At 38.2% G+C, this 6,537-nt stretch overlaps 1 pseudogene; it reads left to right on the top strand.

The window, feature by feature from the left end:
• The first annotated feature begins 2,078 nt into the window (after window positions 1–2,078).
• On the top strand, window positions 2,079–3,400 carry LOC149997362 (NEDD8-activating enzyme E1 catalytic subunit pseudogene; annotated as a pseudogene).
• The last annotated feature ends 3,137 nt before the right edge of the window (window positions 3,401–6,537 follow it).

The following is a 6,537-nucleotide window of genomic DNA, read 5'->3' as shown; positions in this document are numbered from 1 at the left end:
TTCTCTGTTTTTACCAGGCCATCTCTCTACATTTTCCCAGTCTGTTCTGTGCTCTCAGATACTGACCTTCATAGGCTGCCTCAACAACTTTTGTGCTCTCCCTCTGGCTTCCGAAATGTGTTCAGACAAAGAAAAGTTCCCACAGGAGACCAAATGGAGGGTGCAGTGTTAAGGGTGTCTGACAGCCCTTACTTTATTCCTGGAGGACATGGGGCTGACCTGGCTTCTTTCTTACTAAAGATGACTGCATCTTATAGTTCTGGTTTTCTCTTCAGTTTCTGAAAACAACTCCTTCTCCTTGTTTTCTCTGGCCTAGGTGTAGTAATAATTTCCCCCTATTGTTAGTCCTAGGACACTTCACCATCCCTTGTTGGTCTCTCTTAGGTCTACTCAATCTTTGTAAATACAATTGACTCTTGAAAAACACAGGTTCGAACTGTGCAGGTCCACTTATAAGTGGATATTTTTCAATAAATATGAAACTAGTCCTCGAGATCCCCAGGTTTTTTATTGGGACTCAACCAACTGCAGTTACAAAAGGCAACTGTGTGCGTTGTTCTCGTCGTCGGCAGCCGTCCGTCTCAAGAGACGATGGTGTAGCTTCTTAAGAGTCTATCTGCACCGCCGAGAATGGCTGTGCAGTCCGACTCAGGAGTGACACAGTATCTGTCTCCTCCCGTGTTGAATCGACATCTTGCGATGATGCTGGAGTGTCCTCTCCAGTGAAGCTGAAGCTACAGAGCCTGGGCAGGGAGATATGGAGGGTCTGCTGTTGCCCATGCAGCAGACCCCCCCTCTCTTCGCAACTGAAGGGTCCAAGGGAAAGACGGAGTCAATACAGCTTGGCTTCAGGTGCGCCGCAGGAGTTGCTGGTGTTGACTACAACGTCAAACCGCCTTAGGGACTCCGGCTCCGGATTTTCTGTCGGGGTTTACTCCCTTAGCCTTTCCCCTGAAGAGGTATGCCGCAAGGCAGCGGAGGTTTTTTGGAGTCAGAGTTTTCCTTCTCTGATGTGCCCTGACTGGAAGATCGAACCAGCGACACTTAGCTCGCAGGCCGACACTCAATCCACTGAGCCAAACCAGCCAGGGTCATGCGTTGTTCTACTCCATTTTATATAAGGGAAAATCCACAGATTTTTGTATCTGTAGGGGATCCTGGAACCAATTTTCCTTGGATACTAACCCCCAAGTTGTTCAAGAGTGAAGTATAATATTTTTTCTAAATGTCCCCAGTTTCTCCATTTGAGTGTGTTATTTTCTGTCCGAACTCTAAATTTCTAGCTAAAGTCAACATGAGCAACATAACAGAAATTAGTGACTAAATTTCCATCTTTGTGTGAGAGTTGAGGAATGGGGGAGTAGGTAGTTGTTTTCCATAAGACAGTAAGCTCTAGAAGGGCAGAGACCCTGTCCAGTACTTCCTTTGTAAGTACTTACAGCAGTTGCAAAGTGCTGAGCTCACAGCACATGCTCAGTACACATGGAGAGTCTTACTAAGTTACTTGAAATCCTCAAATTTGTTATAGACTTAAATGGAATGTAAGTTCTTGACTTTAGGATATAGACTTCAAGAAGCAAGGATCACATTTTTTTTTCAATAGCATTTTTAGTAATCTCACATGACACAAATATCATAGCCACTCTGGAAATTCTAGTTTGATAAAAATAGAAGATTAACTTTATGGATTAGGTTAATTTTGGTTTAGTAGATAAGAAAGAATTCTATTTAAAATATTTAGGTATAATTTTTCTTTTACATTACCAACTCATCCCATGCTATTTGTTAGTTTTTCCATTTCTACTATTGTTAATATATTTACTTATATTAATGTTAATATAATCTAATATTATATAACTTATATGTTATAATATATAATATATTATAGATAATATATAAAAAATAACATTAATATATAATATTATATATTTAAATATATAAGTAAATATATATTCACCTCTTCAGTAGTATTGATAATTTTCTGAATATAATATGGGTATACACGTGTGGTTGAAATAGAATTTAGAACTATAGCATGGGATAGTGAGGATCTGGAGAGGAAAACGAAAGTGGAAGAGCTGCTGGCTGAGAAAATGGCTGTTGATGGTGGGTATAGGGACACTGGAGACTGGAATGGTCGCTGGAATCATGTAAAGAAGTTCCCTGAGTGATCTGGACCCTTCACACATCCTGATTTTGAACTGAGCACTGAATCTCTTCAGTTTTTGTTAGATACATGTAAAGTAATTGGGGCTGGTGGCTTTGGATGTGAGCTCCTGAAAAAAACTGGCATTTTCTGGTTTTAGACAGATTCATCTTATAGACATGGGCACTAGAGATGTTTCCAATCAAAATAAACAATTTTTATTTAGACTTAAAGATGTTGGAAGACCTAAAGCTGAGGTTGCTTCTGAATTTCTAAATGACAGAGTTCCTATATGCAATGTAGTTCTACATTTCAACAAGATCTGAGATTTTAATTATACTTTCTATTGACAATTTTGTACAAATGTTTGTGGACTAGGCTCTCTCATAGCCAGAAGATGGATAAATGGCATGCTGATATCTTTTCTAAATTATGAAGATGGTGCATTAGATCCAAGCTCCATTGTCCCTTTGATAAGGACAGGAGGTTTTAAAGGAAATGCCTGGGTGGTTTCTCCCTGGAATGACTGCTTGTACTGAGTGTGCACTGGAACTTGGTCCACCACAGGTTAATTTTCTCACGTGAGCCATTGCATCTATGCCAAGACTTCCAGGACACTGTGTTGAGTATGTATGGATATTGCAGTGGCCTAAGGAGCAACCTTTTGGAGAAGGGGCTCCATTAGATGGAGATGATTTTGATCATATTCAGTGGATTTTCCAAAAATCCTAGAGAGAGCATCACAATATAATATTAGGGGTGTTACATATAGACTCACTCAAGGGGTAATTAAATGAATTATTCCTACAGTAGCTTCCATAAATGCAATCATTGCAGCTGTGTGTGCCACTGAGGGTTTTTAAATAGCCACAAGTGCATATATTCCCTTTAATGACTACTTGGTATTCAATGATGTAGATGGGCTGTACACATACACATCTGAAACAGAGAGAAAGGGAAACTGCCCAGCATGTAGTCAGCTTCCACAAAATATTCAGTTTTCTCCATCAGCTAAACTACAGTTTTGTTTTATCTAACCAATAATGCTTCTCTGCAAATGAAATCTGCAGCCACATTAGAGGGGAAAAAAATAGAACACTTTACTAACAGTCAGTAACTTCTGTTGAAGAATGAACAAGGCCAAGTCTCTCCAAGACACTGAGAGAAGTGAGGCTTGTTGATGGGCAAGAACTGGCAGTTGCTGATGTCACCACATCACAGACTGTACTAGTCAAACTTCATTTTACTTCTTAAGGGAAATAAATCTGCACATAACAGAAAACTTATGGTGATGTTATACTTTGTGAATGCTAAAAAAGTTTAACTGATTCATTTTTAGTGTTAGTGTTGCTGGAATTTGACTTTTTTTGTTTAAATATAATGAACCACACTTTTTTAAGACAGAATTTGGAGTTTGTTCTTGCAAGCATTTTCATTAATAATATGGGAAATGATGCCTAGAGAGAGAGAGATTATGATAAATGGCATCTCTTCTTTTAGAGGAGACAAACATACTCTTGTGTGTGAATTTCGTTATTATGGTCAAAGAATCCATTCCTCAGTTTTCATTTGAGCACCCACATATACAAAAGATGTCTCTTTAAAGAAAATAAGAGAACTAAGTTTTAATAACATTAAATGTTATAATTTGACATCTGGAGAATATTGATCATAGTCTACACCTTGCTTGCTTAATATTCATTTAATCATGGGTGTCCAAATGTATATTTATTTCTGTAAAGGTTACCTTGTCCATAATTATTTGTATATGGTGTTAGAATGGAATACCTGTGCATGTAACTGGGAAATATTTTCATGTGTTTACTTACAATGTTATAGAGGACCATAGGCAAAACATTAAGGCCAATACATGGATGCTTAAAAGAATTTAACATTTAAACTGTTATCACTGATGTTTTGCACTATTCATTAATAAAATCATATTGTCTACTTTTCTCACTGGAACATTTTAAAATATATTAAGGATAGTAAGTAGTTCTTTTAAATGTGTAGCAAAATTACTAATACAACATTTTTATGGCACCTGAAAAAAAAACTACAAAATAAAAGGGAATAATTACCAGAATAGGTACCTTCACTATTTCTTTGGGATTCCCTTTGGTGGTTTGCTCCTTTGCTGGTTTGCTACCTTAATGCCAAACTTCTTTATACTTTAAATTTCAAAATTATTCCAAATTTGATGAAATACAGCAAATGGAAATGGAAAACGCTCTGACTTGTAAAGTTGTAAGTTAATATTATATTGTATTTTTTCCTACTTTGTGCAAAACAATGGTTGACAACTAATTGCTCTGAGACTAATGAAAATAGATTAGAAAAACAGTCAGGTAGTATTTTCCCTTTGATATTTACTATAAAGAAACTGACTGGCTAGTTCAAAGAGCATATTCCCAACTCTTCCAATTTTAAAACAAGATGATTTCTTAAACAAATGGAGGTGCTTGGAACATTGTTGACTCACATAAGTTAACTTTGTGTCTCCCTGATAAGTGAAACTGTTTAATGATAATTTTACTAGTCTTCTTGGGAAGTGACCAAAGCACTATTAGGTAAGTTAAAAGAAAGAAGAGAGAGAGAGAGGGAGAGAAGGACAGAGGGAGAGAGAGAGAGAGAGAGAGGGAGAGAGAGAGAGAGAGAGAGAGAGAGAGAGAGAGAGAGAGAGAGAGAGAGAGAGAGAGAGAGAGAGAGAGAGAGAGAGAGAGAGAGAGAGAGAGAAAGGAAGGAAGAAAGGAAGAAAGGAAGAAAGGAAGAAAGGAAGAAAGAAAGGAAGGAAGGAAGGAAGGAAGGATGGAAGAAAGAAAGAAACATAGTTTTGCCAAAATTTTATTCTTGATCTCTTGGAAAAAAAAATCAACTGCAAGTTCCCTATCTAGGGACGATCTCTTGTGGGCCAGACCAGATGATCTCATAGGTCTTTATAATCTCTAAATACTGTGACTTTTATATTCACGTGACTACATAGTTTATTTACATAGAAACACACTCACAAGCTTAAGGAAATGCAGTATGACTAATGCTAAGGAAAAGTGGGCTAGGATGACTAAAACAACTTTTTTCGCAAATCAGATAAGTAGATTAAAGACTTAGATATTCCCTCTAGTGTCCCTCTTAACATGTAGGTTTTATTTAGTTTTTAAGTATATTTTATTGATTATGCTATTACAGTTGTCCCTATTTTCTTTCGCTTTTGCTCCTCTCTGCCTGGAACCTCCCTTCCCTCCAGCAATGCCCCTCTCCCCCAACTTAGTTCATGTCCATGGGTCCTGCATGTAAGTTCTTTGTCTTCTCTATTTCCTTTACTATACTTACCATCCCCCTCTCTATTTTGTACTTACCAATTATGCTTCTTAATCCTTGTTCCTTTTCCCCCATTCTCCCCCTCCCCACTGCTGATTACCATCCATTTGATCTCCGTAGGTTTTATTTTTATTTTTATTTTTTAATTTATTGCTGTTCTATTACAGTTGTCCCATTTTCCCCCCACTGCTCTCCCCTGCCCCACCCACCCTATCCCCTCTCCCACAGTCAATCTCCACCCTTTTGTCCATGTTCGTGGGTCATTTATACATTTTCCTTCCCCTTCTTTCCTCCATTCTCCCCCTTCCCCCTCTCCTCTGGTCACTGTCAGTATGTTCCTTGTTTACATACCTCTGGTTCTATTTTGCTCATTTGTTTGTTTTGTTCATTATGTTCCTGTATTAGGTGAGATCATATGGTATTTGTCTTTCATCACCTTGCTTACTTCACTAAGCATAATACTCTCCAGTTCCATCCAAGCTATTGCAAAAGGTAGGCGTTCCTTCTTTCTTTCTACTGTGTAGTATTCCATTGTGTAAGAGCACTACAGTTTTTTGATCCATTCATTCACTGATGGGCACGTAGGCATTTTCCAGCACTTGGCTATTTTAAATAGTGCTGCTGTGAACATAGGGGTGCACAGATTTTTTTGAATTGGTGTTTCAGGATTCTTTGAGTATGCTCAGCTAAAGAAAACATCAGCAAAATGAAAATGGAACCAACCATATGGGAAAAGATATTTGCCAATGATACCCTGGACAAGGGTTTGACCTCCAAAATATATAAAGATCTTATATTACTCAACACCAGGCAGACAAACAATCCAATTTAAAAATGGACAAAGGACCTGAACAGACACTTCTCCAGGGAGGACATACAGAGGGCCCATAGCCATATGAAAGGATGCTCAACATCATTGGCCATCAGGGAGATGCAAATAAAAACCACAATGAGACAGCACCTTACACCTGTCAGAATGGCCATCATCAACAAATCAACAAGCAACAAGTGCTGGCGAGGATGTGGAGAAAAGGGAGCCCTAGTGCACTGCTGGTGGGAATGCAGACTGATGC

Source organism: Furipterus horrens, unplaced genomic scaffold, assembly GCF_987537825.1.
Source record: "Furipterus horrens unplaced genomic scaffold, mFurHor1.1.pri manual_scaffold_11, whole genome shotgun sequence".
Lineage (NCBI taxonomy): Eukaryota > Metazoa > Chordata > Mammalia > Chiroptera > Furipteridae > Furipterus > Furipterus horrens.
The sequence above is the reverse complement of the archived record's forward strand: the minus strand, read 5'-3'. Positions and strand labels throughout refer to the sequence as shown.